Source organism: Podarcis cretensis (genome assembly GCF_951804945.1).
Source record: "Podarcis cretensis genome assembly, chromosome: 2".
Classification (NCBI taxonomy): Eukaryota; Metazoa; Chordata; class Lepidosauria; order Squamata; family Lacertidae; genus Podarcis; species Podarcis cretensis.
Window position 1 is genome coordinate 19,269,893 of NC_137171.1, and position 19,424 is coordinate 19,289,316.

The 19,424-nt window shown below is 45.5% G+C and overlaps 1 protein-coding gene across 4 annotated transcripts in view; it reads left to right on the top strand.

The window, feature by feature from the left end:
• The window catches only part of ANKFN1 (ankyrin repeat and fibronectin type III domain containing 1), a 218,257-nt gene that overhangs the window by 69,884 nt on the left and 128,949 nt on the right, over positions 1–19,424 (top strand). For 3 of the 4 annotated variants that reach the window (XM_079965373.1, XM_079965372.1, XM_079965375.1), the window contains one exon: positions 13,182–13,282. The gene's annotated coding sequence lies outside the window, so the exon portion shown is untranslated. Of the gene's footprint in view, positions 1–3,222; positions 3,389–13,181; positions 13,283–19,424 lie in introns of those variants that run through there. The other variant, XM_079965374.1, reaches the window with a different exon arrangement.

Here is a 19,424-nt window from a genome sequence, read left to right on the forward strand (position 1 = left end):
CTGCTGGGATCTCAACCAGCTTTTTTTCCCTGGAATTTTCTCTCTCTTCCTCCTCATCCTTCTTTTTCACAGAATCATGGAATTGTAGAGCTTGAGGCACCAACCTTCTGGTTAAAGCAAAATATTTCAAAAGAGGATAGCATCATAATCAGGAGGGGTGTTTGAGGTTTTGGGTGTTTGAACAGGCATAAGCTATGCAAAGGCTATTGGTTGTTAGGCTTTACAAATCAATTTGGCGACATATTCTACTTTCCTCTTCTTCCTGTATTATTCTTGGAATAATGGCAGACCTTACTATGATAGATATGGGAGTACTGTCAGGTGTCAGTACGTGTTGGGCCTTCTTTCCATAATTAGAGGTGAAGATAAGTTAATATCATTTTATGTAGTGTTAATAGCAACTAAAAAACCAATTGTAATTGCTTTCATGCTTCAGTGACTTTTTTTATCTTACTACCAACCAGTTTAATTTTCACTTTATGCCCCTCGGAGTGTGCCCTTATGATTTTAACGCTGGAATTGTGCTCTGTGCTAGAAGGTGCTGCATAATAATTAAAAATGAGCAATTATTTTGAGAAATAATTCATCCAACTATAGCCCCTTTCTTCTCATGGATGGGCAAAAGCAAACATATTTGTTTCTCAGCATGTGAGCAAATTAAATCCTGTCTCATCCATGTCAAATTCAGAGCAATGTATCGCCACATTTCCTCAAACACTACAAGCACCAGAGATTACCAGCCGCGCAAAGAATAAACAAAACCAGGGGTACCAACTTGACCAAATTATTGGGGGAACCCAGGTAGCCCTGCCCTGCCCTATCAATCAAATGGGGCTATGGAAACCCAGGCAGATGGGTGGGGTATAAATAATAAAGTTGTTGTTGTTGTTGTTGTTGTTGTTGTTGTTGTTGTTGTTGTTGTTGTTGTTATGCAGCACTCACACAACATTTGAATGGCAATGTCTATCAGCATTGCCTCCCTGGCTCCCTCAAATATTTTAGGGGGAGGGGCGAAGGGACCTGGACCCCAGGAGTAGGTTAGGCACAACATGCACATAAATTAATACAGAATTCTGTGAATTGTATATTGTTGCCAATTGGCTGATATTAGTGGCTTTTGTTGTATACAGTGCTAGCCAATTCATGCCAACTCAGGAGTAAGCCCATTAAGCTCCACATACAAGCATACAGGCTAGCAGCCTTAATGGCTTTTAAGCTGTTTTTATTTTTTTTATTTTTTTATCATTCTTTTTTTGTGCATTACCCTGGTAATAAATCTTATTGGGCTAAAAGCAGGGGTGGGAACATGTGTCCCTCCAGTTGTTGGAATACAATTCCCACCATCCCTTACCATTGGTCTCGGTGGCTGGGGCTTATGGGAGTTGGAGTCAACAACATCTGGGGAGTTGCAGGTTTTCCTCCTTTGGACTAAAGAAGAAGAGGAAGAGAAGAGGAGTTTGGATTTGATATCCCACTTTATCACTACCCGAAGGAGTCTCAAAGCGGCTAACAATCTCCTTTCCCTTCCTCCCCCACAACCAACACTCTGTGAGGTGAGTGGGGCTGAGAGACTTCAAAGAAGTGTGACTGGCTCAAGGTCATCCAGCAGCTGCATGTGGAGGAGCGGAGACGCGAACCCGGTTCCCCAGATTACGAGTCCACTGCTCTTAACCACTACACCACACTGGATTGTGTGGCTCAAACTTGCATTCAGGGTAAAGCAGGTGATGCTAGCTATGTGGCTTCATAAAATTCTCCGCCCTACTTGTGGGGAGAGAAAGTAAGGGAACCTGTGCATGTACAATTTGTACACATAGAGAATCTGTTCACAAAGGAACAATGGTTGAGGTTGGGGGCTGAAAGCACAATCCCATTCTCTTTCTCCCTCTCCCCAGATTAATTGTACATACACCCAAACGCCTGTGAAAATGGCTATTATCTAATCACTATTACAGCGTGATTAGTTAGGCAAGAACATGTGCTCTGTTTCCCCTTTACCTGAGCGTATCCTTGCTCTTGCCACGCTTAAAATTCCCTTGGTATGTATTTTCTTGCGTCTGGAGTAGAAGAACATTCTATTTTTAGGCTCCACTTTGACATTTTCAGTGTTCTCCACGGCTTCTAGCTCGCTCTGGTTTATTCTCCTTGACTTTCCCCGGTGCCTTCTGAAAGAATCGTGCTTCGAGAGCTGGAAACGTTACGAATGGCTGTTGGCTTTAAACTCGTCCAGGCATCTTTCAGACATAACGAGAAGCTGTAGGCTAACTGTGACAGTGGGTTGTAAGGATAGTCGTAATCTGTGGGGAAAGAGACCATTTCTTCCAGTGTCCCCATGTCATATCATATCCTCCTGCTTTCTGCACTGTTGGGTGTATATTTTAAACTGGAAGTCATGCTTGAGAAATGGCTACTCAATGAAGCACCCATGGAAGCAATGGGAACCATGCTGGGAAAGCTGGTAGGATCATGGAGGTGGAAGTAACCATAAGTGGCAAGTTGTGTGGTCCTTTTACCTGTAGACCAGACAATACTTTTCTCATGCATTGTGCATTTTGATCTGAGATAATATTACCATAGACAATTGCCCTGAACTAATTCATTTCTCCTACAAATGCTGCAGAGCAGTCAGCTTATTCTAAAGGAATTTAGATTAGACTCATAAGGTGCATTCACACACCATTTCAAACTGCAACTAGGGAGGTAAGAAAGCTTTGTTCTCCATTCTGTCCTGGATTTCTCACTGTGGCGATCACACGGGGTCCCCGGATGTTTGACGGTCTATTGTTCCCTGTGCCACCACTGTGACCGCTTCCCCGCTGCCACCAACCCGTTACTCTCGGGTACACACTGAGTCCAGACAGTTGTTAACATTAAACCAAATAAACAAGTTTATTTTATAAGCATTAACAAGTCTATGGTTTCAGATAATTTTTCTTGTCAGTTTCTTAACCTTAGTTTCTTTACCGGCCTATACCTTCCTAATACCTTCTAACTGATTATCCCAACTGTTTAACTGACTCCTCTTAACAGATTCTCTTACTCTCTCACATCAAACTAGCCCAACCCACAGACATATCCTTCTCTGACTCCAGACTGACTTCTTAACAACTCTAACTCTAACTCCTCCCCTTGGATTCCTATTGGTTAATCAATTTAGACTTAGTGAACCCTTTCCTTATGACCCAGTATGATGTCACAAACCTAGGAGGGCAAACACCACACTCACACGCAGCGCTGTTTCTATTCTGCTGCAGTTTGCCTTTCACCAATTTCTCCTACTGTCTGCCGTGGTGAAATTATGCACAGTTCTGAATCACATGGGGTCGCATCTGGGGCAAGAGTAACATGGCAAGCTTTTTATCTGAGGGGTCCTCAACATCAGATGAACGTATGGATTGAGGGATGGAGAGGTTGGCAACTGAAGGAGCGTCTCCACCCCCATCGTTCTACCCAGACACTGAGGTCCAGTGCCAAGGGCCTTCTGGTGGTTCCCTCACTGTGAGAAGCCAAATTACAGGGAACCAGGCAGAGGGCCTTCTCGGTAGTGACGCCCACCCTGTAGAACGCCCTCCCACCAGATGTCAAAGAGATAAACAACTACCTGATATTTAGAAGACATCTGAAGGCAGCCCTGTTTAGGGAAGCTTTTAATGTTTGATGGATTACTGTATTTTAGTATTTTGTTGGAAGCCGCCCTGAGTGGCTGGGGAAGCCCAGCCAGGTGAGCGGGGTATAAATAACAAATTATTATTATTATTATTATTATTATTATTATTATTATTATTATTGCTCCTGATTATGTAGCTAGCACTTGCTTTTGAAGTTAACCACTGTCTAGTGCCCGCTGTGGCTGGTGGGGTGGAGGGCAGGGAAAGCAAACCAGAGGAAATGATGGGCACAGCCAGCTAATTCTAGTTTTGCCTTCATCCTCTTTCCTGCTGAGTTCTACAAGGGCAACCTTGAGAGTGAAGAGGAGAAGGAGGCAGCTGACAGGCAGTGCCATCTCCTGAACTGTTTGTAAGTTGGAAGGCAGGCAGGTAGGGGGGTGGCTGAGAGCAGACTGAAGCTGGTGGTACAGTTCTCCATTTGCCCTTAATGGACCACCTTCCGTGGGAGCTGACTGCTAAGTAGCTTGGGATGTACTAAATTTCTCCACCTCTTCTGAAAAAGTCCCCCACCCCGTCCCTATAGAATCCAAGCTGTTTCATGTGAGTGCACATTGCCTTATTAGAACAATGTGGTTTTAAGCTGATTTCCCCAAGCAAGCCATAAAATCCTAGTCTTATTTAGCTGATGGGCTCTGCTGGCTTACTTAAATACTTTAGAAATATTGCCTATATTGTCAATCTGTAATCGCTACATTAATTAGTCAGCTAATTAGCTGATAGCATGTGCATGAAATGATGAAGAATCACTTCAATTAGTGAGCAACTTATTGTTGTATTAGCACTCTTTACCCTTCTTCCGTTTTCTGAAGTTACATAGCATCTGTGATAGGAGGTGTGTTCAGATGGCACTGTTGATACCTGGTTGCAAAATTACCCCATGCAGATCTCTAATCTCTCTCTGCTCTTCTGGGTTGAATCTGGGGGTGAATGGATCTGTCAATTTCAGTTTCTTGTTTTTCCAATGTAAGTTGAGTTCTGCACATTTCCATATCAGTTTTTTTAAGTCATCTTGAAAATTCATTAGCATTTGACTGCAAATTTCTCCTAACGACAACATTTTTGTCACACGGTTTCCCTTAACATGATACATTTTTGCATGCCATTTTCACTAATATATGCAATTTTATGCATACTTTAGTGTTTGAGGTTTTGTACGTGTTGCTTGGCTAGAAAGCTGTATTGCAAAATTCAAAGAAGCAAAAAGTTTCCCCAAAATGGCTTTGTTTCAAGTTTTTATATTATTTCAGAAAGTAGGAATTGAATCAAATTTCTTCTCAATTCACAATCACTCTGGGACTTCAGAGCAAATTTCCCACCCCCCAATATATTATAACTCACTGTGAGTCGGAGGTCATAATGTAACAAGTCCCTGTCCCCTCCATTGTCAATATCATTTGCTGGCAGAAAGCAAGATGTTCCCTGGAGTATGCGATAAATTTTAGCAGGCAAAATGCTTAGGAAATGGGAAACCCACCGCAAGAATGCTAAACCCCATGGCAAATGTAATGTCCACACCAGCTCTGGATCAGAAGACCAGGAAGTCTGTGCATAATTAAGTCTGGTGTTCTTACGCTTTTATACTGTGTATGCCTTTTTCTACTACAGAGTTTGAGAAACCACGTCTTCAGTCTGAATCAGTGTATAAACTTGCAGAAAAGCTCAGTCCAATCCATTAATCATTCCTTATGGTGGTGGATTCATCATATTCACCAAGGATTTTATGCTGTGCAAATTTTCCAAGCATCCCAGAACTGCTGCACCCATTAAGCCTTCTCAGCCTCAGCATTTATAAATAAGCCGGTTATGAAAGTACCATGCTTCCTTCTGAAAAGGAGGAGAAACTAGTCTTTTTAGGGCTTCCCTGAATTTTCCACTATTTGGAGAGTGGGTTGGGAAAGAGAGAGACATAAAACTAGATTAATAGATAGATACAGATAAACGAACAATGTATTGCGTACATAGACGTATATAAATGTGTATACGGGAAACTGGGTGGTGGGTTTTTTTTGTCTCCCCTTCAAGTAATTTTCTTTCAGTAACATTTAATATGTTTTCCCAAACGGAGACTATTAAGTACAGCGGAGGGTTGAGTGATAGCTGAAAAAGCACCAAATCCTGACCCAGGAGGAAATGAGTTCCTAACAGTGAAACAAAAGTCCTTTCTTTAATTAAGCCAGCTAAGTTGCTCACTACTATTGCAAATATCTATTAACCCGGTTGCAAAGGCCTTACACATTAGCAGCCCTTGTTCCAGGGAGTGCCTATAGCTGCACCATGTGGCGTGTGTTTCAAATGAGCATTCAGTAAGATAACATCAGGATCATTTTTTATGTGGCTCGAACGTTAGTAATTAAATTGCGACACTTTGCCCACGCGTCTCATGTGACATTGAATAAGGGATATTCACGTGTGCAATGTTGATGTCTTGGTGATAGCTGCTTAGACACGTCTTGCAATAGAATCAGTTCATGCATTCAACAGCCCGGTAATGTTAAACGTCTAGTAATCAACTGTGGAAAGGAAATTATGTGCCCACATTTGTGAATCAGGCCTACAAATAATAACAACACTGTTATAGCAGTTACACATTCAGGCTCAGTGGTTTAGATCACAGCGCCACCCACATCCCGTGTCCTGAGCTTGCCGATCAGAAGGTTGGCATTTTGAATCCCTGTTTGAGCACCCGTTGCTCTGTCCCTGCTCCTGCCAACCTAGCAGTTCGAAAGCACACCAGTGCAAGTAGTTAAATAGGTACCGCTGTGGCAGGAAGGTAAACAGCGTTTCTGTGCACTCTGGTTTCCATCACAGTGTTCTGTTGCACCAGAAACTGTTTAGTCATGACTCAGAAAGCTGTGGACAAACACCGGCTCCCTTGGCCTGAAAGCAAGATGAGCGCCACAACCCCATAGTCGCCTTTGACTGGACTTAACTGTCCAGGGGTCTTTTACCTTGTTGTTTTTACTGCATTCAGGACCAGGGAGCCCCCCACAACTGCAGGTCCCCTTGTCCCCATAAAACAGTACAGTTGTACCTCGGGTTAAGAGCTTAATTCATTCTGGGGTCTGTTCTTAACCTGAAACTGTTCTTAACCTGAAGCACCACTTTAGCTAATGGGGCCTCCCGCCGCCGCTGCGCCACTGCCGCGTGATTTCTGTTCTCATCCTGAAGCAAAGCTCTTAACCCGGGTACTATTTCTGGGTTAGCAGAGTCTGTAACCTGCAACGTCTGTAACCTGAGGTACCACTGTACTCCTGTCTTGTCAGGATTCAACCTCAATCCATTAACCACCATCCATCCTCCAACTGCCTCTAGACCCCCACACAGGACATTCACCACCTCCACTTGTTCTGATTTAAAGTAGGGTTGTCTTTTGTGAGTTTTGGTCAAAGTTGTCAAGCTAGCCCCATTTCCTGACCATTGTCATTTCTTCATTTCATAGCAACTTAGATGGGATTCCAAGAACAGCAGAGGACTTTGCCCCATGTGCAACTTTTTGTAAAATGCAAAGTGCTCTGGGTAATAAAAATGATAATAGATAAGCAAGCAAGCTGTAAGCAGAAAACATTTCCTTTTTGCTTGCAGAGTTCGCCCACCAGCCTCGCAAGTGGCGCAGCTCACATTTCAAAGCCCAGAAATTGTCATAAATTGAAACAGAAACCAGCTCCCAGCATATTAGCCACCGTCTTATTTGTTTGGTAAAATGCATAATTTTAGACGCTACAGAAATAAGAAGAAAACAATTTGTGGTTGTCCTTAACCACAGGTAGGCAGACCAATTTCATTAAAGAAAGGCAATTGCTTTGCTGCTCTGTTCTGTGCTGTGGAATAAATAAGATTGCTGATGATGAACTAGCCTGTGGTTGCTCCTGGGACAGAAGCAAGGTTGGGCTTAGATTTTGGGAGCCTGTGGCTGCTTTCAACTTTCAATTCCTTGTGGCCATCTTGAAAGTACAGTGGTACCTCGGGTTACAGATGCTTCAGGTTACAGACGCTTCAGGTTACAGACTCCGCTAACCCAGAAATAGTACCTCGGGTTAAGAACTTTGCTCCAGGATGAGAACAGAAATCGTGCTCTGGCAGTGCGGTGGCAGCAGGAGGCCCCATTAGCTAAAGTGGTTCCTCAGGTTAAAAACAGTTTCAGGTTAAGAATGGACCTCCAGAACGAATTAAATTCTTAACCTGAGGTACCACTGTAAGTGCAAAGGCAAGGTGGTTGAAACAAGGTAACATTCAAAGCTGAATAAATAGCACCCACAGTTTCCTAGAAGTTGTTGGTTCCTTGCCTTCTGTTGGACATTCTCACTGAATGTGTAAGTTCTGACTAGTTGGAACGCATAGGAAGTGATAGGTCCAGTTATAGGCTATTGAGGGTTCAGAAAATTTCCATTTTAAAGCCAATTCTGTATTTGTTCATATAGGTAAGTTCACGTTTGATTCCATATCAGAGTCTTGCATGATCTTTCCTAAATGGCCAGGCAGGTTTCCCCGAAGGATCCTATGGCCAAGCACAGTAAGAATGACTCTCATCCATTTCAATACTGATATCCAGGAAAGAAGAGTTTTTCCTACTTATAGGCTAACCATTCCTGAAGTGCCACATTTACAAGAAGAATCAAAATGTATATAAGATATTAGAAAAGGGCTGTTCATTTGTAAAAGGCAACAACTTGCAGAATGCTGACAGTCTCATATCAAATTTCATGAATGTTCAAAAAGTCACAAAATGTTGACATGGACACCTAAGTGTGATTGCCATCAATAAAAAGGTAGACATTTATTTCTGGACCTGACAGCATTCATATCTGAATGTCAACATTTGCCAAACTTTGCACATTCACTTTATGTTTTGTTGGGTTTTATAACCAGCAACAAGAACCTTTTCATGAGGGTGAAAGAGGAGAGCGCAAAATATGGTTTGAAGCTAAACATCAAAAAAATGAAGATCATGGCCACTGGTCCCATCACCTCCTGGCAAATAGATGGGGAAGAAATGGAGGCAGTGAGAGATTTTACTTTCTTGGGCTCCATGATCACTGCAGATGGTGACAGCAGCTACGAAATTAAAAGACACCTGCTTCTTGGGAGAAAAGCAATGACAAACCTAGACAGCATCTTAAAAAGCAGAGTCATCACCTTGCCAACAAAGGTCCGTATAGTTAAAGCTATGGTTTTCCCAGTAGTGATGTATGGAAGTGAAAGCTGGACCATAAAGAAGGCTGGTCGCCGAAGAATTGATGCTTTTGAATTATGGTCCTGGAGGAGACTCTTGAGAGTCCCATGGACTGCAAGAAGATCAAACCTCTCCATTCTGAAGGAAATCAGTCCTGAGTTCTCACTGGAAGGACAGATCCTGAAGTTGAGGCTCCAATACTTTGGCCACCTCATGAGAAGAGAAGACTCCCTGGAAAAGACCCTGATGTTGGGAAAGATGGAGGGCACAAGGAGAAGGGGAAGACAGAGGACGAGATGGTTGGATAGTGTTCTCGAAGCTACCAGCATGAATTTGACTAAACTGCGGGAGGCAGTGGAAGACAGGAGTGCCTGGCGTGCTCTGGTCCAGGGGGTCACGAAGAGTTGGACACGGCTAAACGACTAAATAACAACAATAACCAGCAACTGTATAACCAGGGGATATTTGGAAACTGAGCAGAGCTGGGCCCTCTCATCAACTTCCTCACTTCTCCTGCTTGTATGATTAAGCCATTAAATAGTACAGAGAATTGATGGCGTTTTCTTCTTCTGCAACAGCCAAACGAGAGGTGTTTCGTACATGCTATTGTGCACTCAAACCATCCTTGGATGTTGAATAGCAGTGTCATGATCATAGAAATTAAAGCAAGAGTGGATTAATGCTTCACAAAATGCTCTTTGCCACATGTACCCAAGGAGCACCAGGAGGGAATGCGTAGAGGCTGTTTCCATGTGCAAACACCCCTAAAAATACTAGGACATTAAACATTCATATATGCATAATGCGGGTCAGTATGACTTCACCACATGGGTGCTGAAATATAATTATATTTATAAATAAGGATCATATGAATTAAAAGTCTCTTGTAAGAATTTAGAAAAAATATTATTGTACCCATTGACAGATAGGGATGGGGAACTATGTCTATATTTATGATGCTAGAAACTATCACTCTAAGCTGTGATGTTCATATGTTGCCTTCATAGCTATTTTCAGGTTTTCAATTGCTACTAAAATCCTACATGGGCTTTAGATAAGATTATTGACATCACCGCTACCCCAAAATAACAACCCAGAACCAGGCCAATTCAGGTCTTGGATCCAAATCTGCTGAAACGGCAACTCAGACTTGGTTTCAATTATTAGCTCGTGGGCATCTGAAGAGGGAAAACCCTGCTTATACAAGTGATCTACTTAAGTTACCAGAATAAGTGGGTGCCTCCAACTCATTCATGCAAGATCACACATCTGCTTCCATTAAATGCGACTGATTTTATTTTCACAGAAACAGAGCCATTGATACTATGCTCAGTTACACAACTCACACTAGGAGATCACTTTTGGGAAGAGACTCAGGGGTTGTTTGTTTGCTTCCTTCTGAAACTCAGAAGAAGCTGGTTGTTCAGCCATATCTCATGTGCATGACCCTAGATAGAGTTATACAGTGGTACCTCGGGTTAAGTACTTAATTCGTTCCGGAGGTCCGTTCTTAACCTAAAACTGTTCTTAACCTGAAGCACCACTTTAGCTAATGGGGCCTCCCGCTGCCAGAGCACTATTTCTGTTCTTATCCTGAAGCAAAATTCTTAACCTGAAGCACTATTTATGAGTTAGTGGAGTGTGTAACCTGAAGCGTATGTAACCTGAAGCGTATGTAACCCAAGGTACTACTATACAAGGCAATTGCCTCTCACTCATGTCTCCTCTCCCAGGGAACCTCTAACATAAACAACTTCTCAGGTACCTTGGGGACAACTATATCACCAGGGCAACGTGTGAAGCAGGATGTCTGGACACTGATAAGAGGCAGCAGATAAATGGCCATGAATAAGTTATTCCTGAATAATTTAACTCTTGGGGGATAAATAAATCTAGAGCTTGGGTGGTGGGTTGTGTAGAAACTTTCAGGTTATGGGAGTCGGGCAGACTGATAGAGAAGGCAGGCAAGAGAGGTGGAAGAGATTTATGGTACAAGGCTGACCATGCCTTGATTGATTGATTGATTGATTGATTGATTGATTGATTGATTGAATTTATATAGAGCCCTATACCCAGGGGTCTCAGGACAGTTCACATAATAAAATTAAGATATAAAACCATACAATACCTAATAAAAGTAAAAACAGCAACCCAATACCCTCCCCCCCAAAACCACATTCTAAAAGGGCATAGGATGTAAATCAGATCAATCAAATGCCTGGTTAAAAAGGAATGTTTTTGCCTGGCGCCTAAAGGTGTATTATGAAGGTGCCAGGGGAACTTCCCTAGGGAGACCTTCCACAAACATGGAGCCACTGCAGAGAAGGCCCCGTTCTTGTGTTGCCACCCTCTGAACCTCTTGAGGAGGAGGCACACGAAGAAGGGCCTCAGAAGATGATCTCTGGGTCTGGGTAGGTTCATATGGAAAGAGGCAGTCCTTGAGGTACTGCAGTCCTGAGCCCTTTAAGGCTTTATAGGTCAAAACCAGCACTTTGAATTGGGCCCGGGAACTCACTGGTAGCCAGTGCAGTCAGACCAGGATTGGTGTAATATGCTCAAACTGTCTGGCCACTGAATTCTGCACCAGCTGAAGTTTCCGAACCATCTTCAGTAATCATTGCCTTCTCAGAAGCTGGTCCTACTGAATTTCAGGGGACTTATTCCAGGGTATTCAGGGTTAGAATTGCAGCCGTCATGGGTAGCGCTTCCTGTTACCCAAAGCATCCAGATTTCATACAGCCACAGTCCAGAGATTCTGAAGTGCCTACTTGTCCTGTCAAACCAGCCTGTATAATGACAGACTGCATTATCATCACCAGCTCTGCCTATATGCAAGGCTGCCTACTTAAATGTTGCATGAATTAGTCTGGCATAAGCTGCCACCACCTGGATTCCGTGCTCACACTGCAGATCTCCAATATAGTCATCAGTGTTCCTTGAAAGCTCCTCTTTCTCCCTCTTTAAACACCTTGAATTGGGCATTTGACATGATGGTTAATGATGTGGATTAAGGAATGCTTAGCCCACATTAAGTAATATTAAGTGTTTGCCCATAGGCGTTCCAGAAGATGCTGAAAACTAAAGAGAAAGGGGTTGCTCAGCAATTCGTAGGATCTCAGCACTTCTCTAAATGATTCCACATAGCGGATGAGCCCATTGGTTGCCTTGCATAACCGAACTCCCAGAAAATACACAGGAGCATTATAAAACAATGTTGCAGATGATTGAAAATGGCAGGATCTGCAATGAATGTCCTAAAGGCTCTCTTAATTTTATTCTGTTGCTAGGTGCTTAACAGGACTCTTACGGTTGGCTGAAACGAACCAGGACTGTATAGTATGGCGTTCAGTCATTTTTATCTTAGATAAAACACATAGCTGTATTTTTAGCGTACGGTACTTTTGAAACCCTAGGAGAGTCCATTAAAAAAGCAAAAACAACACACCACAACACCACAAGCCTCTTTCAAATCACACATTTTACGAATGCCTTTTTTATCACATAGTTCAAGGCACTGCAAAAGATGTGTGCTAGGATTTGCTACAGCTTAATTGGAGCTGCAATGTTTTGGTTTGCGTGTGGGCAGATTTCATAACCTTTGGGGTGCTAACCTGTTCAGTGCTGGCTGGGCTTCTTTCCCATTATCTTGCAGATGTCCCAGAGCTATGGATGTGGCTGTTGTTTTGTTGCTGCAATTGCAGGCAGTGGACCCGGAAGTGGGGCAAATGAGAGACCACTTCATCAGATGTGACCATAAACTGCTGGACCAAGTGATGGGCTCAGAGTTCTTACCCTCTTAGGGATTCCACATAAAACTAATTGTGGTCGTTGTTTAAATGGCTGCTCTATTATTACCTGTTTGATCAGCCAGAGTGACAGTTGCTTACCATTCTGGTTTTTGTTTACTCTGGGCAATTTCTCTCTCTCTCTCTCTCTCTCTCTCTCTCTCTCTCTCTCTCTCTCCTTCCTCGCTGGTCTGATCAGTTCTGAGAGACACAACAGGATAACAGCAGATCGCATCATATAGCCAGAGGCTTCCTTGACAACACAAAACAAGACTCTGAAAAGCGGGTATATTAGCTACAGTGCCAAGAGGGCAGAAAGTGTTAAAGAATTCAATTCTGTTTATTTGGATATTGCCTCATTTTGCTGCTAGCCCTCCTCTCTGTTCTTTTGCGTGCTTTACGTTTTGCATAAAGCTTTTTACAGTACTGATGTTCAACTTCAGCCCCTGCTGATGGTGAATGTATATATATATATATTTATATATTAATCATTCGCTCAGTATAGGGAAGAGGTTCACTCTCTTTCTTTCTCTCTCTCCCTCTCTTTCTGCCTGAAAGCTTCAGCACACAGCAACACTCAAAAGAAACCAATGTATTGAATGAAATTGGTGGACAATTGGCACGAACTTGCTTCTCTTCAGCTTCCTCCTCCTCAACTGGTGAGTGAAATTTAATTCTCTAACATGCACATCTTATAGCTTATGGGGAGGGGGAAGGAGACAAAACAGCTGGCAGATAGATGGACCTTGTAGAAATGTTGCCATGATGTTTTCCTACCTGTTGTGCATGCAGCTTTCCGGGAACCTCACTAAGAAGCTCGCTGTCCCGTGTGCCCACTTGAGTTGTACCGTGGAACTGTAGGCGTATGTATATATAGGACCGCTACAAACCTATGTCAATTGGGACAGGCATGACATTTAGGAATTCCCCTCCTCAATCTTGAGTTAGAAAACTGCCTCCGACGTTCATTGCGTGGAAGACAGAGGGGTGTCAAAGGTTAGGGTTTAAGCTTACACCTCCTGCAAATGCACCCTTGTATAATAAATCTACACGAAGAAGCACACTGCTGTTGACATGCAATGCTATGTGGGGCTGACTGATGCCCCAGGCACATGCTCTATGATTAATGACATGTATGAGTATCAGGAGAATTACAGATATGTGTGCAAGTACAGTAATAATGTTGGGAACTGCAGAATGCAGTGTGGGCTGTTTCTCCTCCCCTCCCCTTCCTGGAAGTGTAAGGTTTGTGCGGTCGGCAAGTTACTGGATTATTTACACTCATTATCACCCCTTTATTGCAACCGTGACATTAATTCTTGACAAAAGGGGAAAGGCACCAAGGGAGCCAAGCGGCTAAATGCAATTAGCATACGAGCAACCGGAATGCACGCCCTCCTGCTGCGTTCTGCAGATGCCCCCGCGATTTGATCACTTGAGCGGCTTGGATAAATGGCACCGAGGACCATGAAGCAATGGAACGGGCATGAGGAGCGGCTAGGGGGCTGTGCCCACATCACCTCATTTACGCTGTGACCCAAGCTGGCTGTTACCCGAGGTCCCCGGAGATGAGAGTCCTCCGGTGTACGGACTTGCTGCACCACCTAGCGTCAGTTACGGCCAGCTTTTGCAAAGAATTCCCTCCAGGTTTCAGCTCCAGCAAGCAGCTGTGGTGCATGTTACACAGAACATGGGGAGCCATGGCACAGGTGTGGCTGGTGAAGCCCTGTGAGGATCCTGGATGGTTTAGGAGTACAGTCATACCTCGGGTTACAGCCGCTTCAGGCTGCGTTTTTTTGGGTTGCGGACCGCCGAAACCCGGAAGTACCGGAATGGGTTACTTCTGGGTTTCGGCGGCCGCACATGTGCAGAAGCACTAAATAGCGCTTTGTGCATGTGCAGAAGTGCCAAATCACAACCCACGTGCGCGCAGACGCACAGACATGCATTGTGAATGCTGCGGGTTGTGAACGTGCATCCCGCACAGAATGCGTTTGCAACCCAAGCATCCACTGTAGCTGGAAGTGGAATGTTCTTCTGTGTATAGAATCATAGAACAGTAGAGTTAGAGGGGAACCTGTGCATCATCTGGTCCGACCCCCTGCAATGCTGGAATACACAGCTGTCCCAGATGATGGTCGAACCTGCAACCACTGGCAGAGGAAGAGGAGTGCAGGGGGAGCGCACCGCCCCCGGCAGCGCAATCCCGGTGGGGTGTCATGGTGGCTGCCCTCTTGCCTGCGCTGGGCGCCACACCCCCAGGACCCACATCACACCCCTGCAGGTGGCGCACCATGCCCCTGGGATGTGCACCAGCCCCACACCCGCCTGTTCTCCATCCCCCAGTGCTGGAGCATGAAGCTCTGCCACTGCCTGCAACCTTGACATTATCAGCACCATGCTCTAACCAACCCAGCTATCTATGTTTGCTTATTGTTATGTGGTTCTATCAGGGCTCTCAATTATTTACTCCCAACAACCCTCCGAGGTAGGTAAGGCTGAGAGATGCCACCCAGAGAACCTCAAGACTGAGTTGGGATTTGAACTAAAGTCTCCAAGGCCCTAGCCTGACACTCTTAATGATTGCAGCACACAGAGCAAGAGAAAGAAGCTGCAGCGGGTTTGACAGCAGAGAAAGGCAGGCGGCTGTATGTCTCTGAGTACGAGGCACTGAGTATCAGAAGTTGCAAGAGCCCAGGTTCCGCTTGCAGGTTTCCCATAGCATAGGGGCATCTAGTTGGCCATTGTGAGTACAAGATGCTGGACTAGGTGGGTCTTTGTCCTGATCCAGAAGGACTCTCCTTACGTCCTTAAGAAGCAGCAGCAGTCGGGGACAAAGGCAAGGAGGAGGTGGAGGAGTCTCTGGGGACAATTTCAGTGAAGAGAGAAGTGGCAACAAGTGGTGCCGCTGTGTCAAGGAGCTGTCAACAAGTGCTGTCATCCACAGGGAGGGATCAGACTGGCTGGATGAAGAAGACTGGCGGGAGCCTGCCTCCCAAGAGCTCCCCAGAGAAGGCACAGGATTCAATTAGCTTTTTATCAGCAGAAAAAAACAACACAGCAATGTCTTAACTCAATGTTTTGGTTTGTCTTAACTCAATGAAGGCATTGCTGAAACTAAGTTCCAGGCATGCCCTTCCCCTGTAGCCTCTCACTCTGGATCCCTCCCAAGCAGACGAAGGCAGTGTTGAGGGGGTGTGCTTCTTCTCCGGGCCTGTCTGGTGCATTGCTCAGCAATGTGCAGGTCCCTCCTCGAGCATGGAGTCAGAGGGCAAGGAGAGTCAGCAGGACTGTGACTGTGCACATGCTGTGACTCTCAGCTAATCCTGTTCTTGAAGGCCCTCCTTCTCCTGACCCCTCTTGATCACTCAAGTCTCCTGTATCTATCAGTTCCCAGCTTGTCCCATCTACTGACTGCTGCTCAGTGTCCCACCACCAGGCTCTGGACTCTAAGGTGTCATCTTCAGAGCCCTCTCTGGGGGGCTCTTGGCAGGCAGGCTCCCGCCAGTCTTCTTCATCCAGCCAGTCTGATCCCTCCCTGTGGGAATCTTGGGCTGGCAGCTCCCAGCTCTCCTGCTCATCCAGCCTATCCCTGACACTCTGAGACATTGCAGGAAAAGCACCATTGAGCATGAAGCTTAGGGGTTTGGGGCACCGTTGCTACACGTGCAGATTGAGGAAGCGTGAGTGACATATAGGAAGCTTCCTTATATCAAGCATGCCTATTGGTAGGCTTTGCCTACACTGATTGTCAGTGACTCCCCAGGACTTCAGATAGATGGCATTCCCAGCCCTTACCTGGAGATGCTGATGTTCAAACCTGGGACCTTTTGCATGTAAAGCAGATGCTCTGTCAATGCATGCTCTTCCTCACCAGAGTGAGATTCATGAACTCCATCTCCACAGGGGATTCAATAGGAGCTGTCCCATGGCATTACCAGGCAAGCAAGTTCCTGCATTGTTTGTTATTTGATATTTACTTAAAACCTTCAATCACATGAGTCTCCAGGGGATTCGCAGCAGGCTGTGAACCTAGAGAGAAATCTCTCATAGCTCTTCAGCCCTTGGATCTCCCTGCTGATGAATGGGACCAGAGTGTGCTTGCCTTTCCTTCTATTGTCCCAAAGCAACAGGTGATTGGAGCTGAGTGATCCATCTGGTGGGTGGTGGGGAGCAAGTTCTCTGCAGTAGTGACTGCTCCTTCCTTGGCTGATCATAGAATCATAGAGTTGTAGAGTAGAAGGGGACCATGAGGATCATCTCGTCCAACTCCCTGCAATGCAGGAATCTTTTGGCCAAGGTGGGGCTCGAACCCACAGCCTTGAGATTAAGAGTCTCAACTTCCACCAACTGAGCTATCTATGATGGATGGGGACAGACTGGTCTTCACCTTGCTGCAATGTTCATCCTAGGAGATAAGGACCCTTGGATGCCTAGCTGATGATTGAGGCCAGAATATACTTCCTTTTTTTGTTCTACGGTCCCAGCAGAATTGTTGCTGCCAGTTTTCAAAACCAAGCGGGTGTTTATAGAAAGGAAGGCATTCATTTTATTTCGGCCTAAGAACACAGCTACGGAAGGATGAAACCAACTGCCCTATGGTTCATTCCCTGAAGTGGCTGTGCTGGGCCCGGGGGTAACCCGTGAAACACGGTCCAGTACTGGTCCAGAATCCAAAGGTTCCGCTGGGAGTTTCCACAGTTCAAGAAGGACACTGACAAACTGGAACGTGTCCAGAGGAGGGCAACCAAAATGGTCAAAGGCCTGGAAATGATGCCTTATGAGGAACGGCTAAGGGAGCTGGGCATGTTTAGCCTGGAGAAGAGGAGGTTAAGGGGTGATATGATAGCCATGGTCAAATATATAAAAGGATGTCACATAGAGGAGGGAGAAAGGTTGTTTTCTGCTGCTCCAGAGAAGCGGACATGGAGCAATGGATCCAAACTACAAGAAAGAAGATTCCACCTAAACATTAGGAAGAACTTCCTGACAGTAAGAGCTGTTCGACAGTGGAATTTGCTGCCAAGGAGTGTGGTGGAGTCTCCTTCTTTGGAGGTCTTTAAGCAGAGGCTTGACAACCATATGTCAGGAGTGCTCTGATGGTGTTTCCTGCTTGGCAGGGGGTTGGACTCAATGGCCTTTGTGGTCTCTTCCAAAGACTCTCCTCCCTGAAAGAGAGGGGAGTGGTTGTGGACGGGAGCCCGAGCACCGCTCCTAGCAGGGGGCGTTGCCCCCTGCCTCCAGCTCACCTGGCTGGCACTCACGCCCCCCCGGTGGCTGTCCAACCAGGTGCCATGGGGGGGGCGTGTCCAGCAGCCTTTATGCTGCAGTGCCAGCCTCCCCCCCGGCCTCATTTCTCTTTGTCGTCCTGGGGGCGGCGAGCCTTTAGCTCGGGTGGCGGTTAGGCATTGGAATAATGTGTTGTGGTGTGTCGAAGTGCTAGGTGTGGCCATCGCCTATGCCTTCAATTTCTAGGGGTATTCCGTTAAAGGAATCTGGCAGTCGTGTATTCCGTCCGATGCCTGCTTGGCGGGAGGCCATGGCACGACCCTCGGTGACATCAGGGGTGAGCCTATAGTTGGATTAGCATCAACAGGTGATGAACCCCTGGTGAATAAACCCACTTGTTTCGCGATCCAATGCCTAAGCCAATACCTTTTCATTGCTGTAATCAATAAAGTTGTGGCCTTTTCTAGCCCATTAACCTTATATCACGTGTCCCTGTGTCTTCATTTTACTTCGCGGGGGTCGGGTCCTCGAACCACAACTCTATGATTCTATGATTCTATGAGTCAGTCTGACAGGGCCAAGGCAGGACACGAGGCAGGAAACCAGGCAAGGACAGGTACAGGATCTCAGACTGGATCTAGCATGCAGCAGTGTTGCTCCAGTGGTGGGTCTCCCAAACCTCCTAGAGCCCCTTGAAGGCAGACTTTCACCAGTCACTTGAAACAGGCCCCCCTCCATGCACCAGCTTCCTGTTGCCCCACCTGAGATCATGGCCATCCTGTGGAGGACCTCTACACCAACATCTAAAGTCCCAAATATCAAGTGGTGGGAGGAGAGATCCCTCTGGAATATGGCAATCCCATATAGTATAATGCAGCTGCCATATGGAGGGGTTGTTAGGGGGGTTGTAACCTAACACACCACAAACACAAAGCATGTTTAAAGGACATGACTTTCCCTCAAGAATCCTGGGAATAACAATTTTTGAAGTTGCTAGGAACTATAGATCAGTAAGGGGTAAGCTCCAGCTCCTAGGATGCTTTAAATGTATGGCGTGTACACTGCCGTAGAAACCTCCCAAAAGTCTGTGAATAAGGCCATATTCCCATAGAAATTAAACCAGGCAGCCCTGAACCCTTCAGCATGTTCTTCTGTCTCACTGCCACTCTCACACCTTCCCACACTTGATTCTTTTCTTAAATAATCAAAAGAGACCAGCAGCTGAGTTGCAGATTCTCCTAGCTTCTTGGTGAGTAATTATGGGGAAAGAGTTGTTTTAGAGCACGGAAAACCAAGTCGGTGCTATGCCAGATTTAGGACAGTGCGGGCAGTTCCCCCGCACAGGGTGCTGAGCTGAAGAGGCATAAAATTGAGAAGATCCATAATTGAGAAGATCCATTGGGGGGGTACCAAATTTTGGTCTTACACAGGGCGCCATATTATGAAGGATTACCAAAGTCCGCCCCGTTGGGTGTCCAAGGGCAACATCTTGGTTTTGTCCATCCTGCCACCCTACCCCTGCCAAGCCTGAAGGTTCTGGGATGTAGCTCAAGACAACACAATATTATTCCC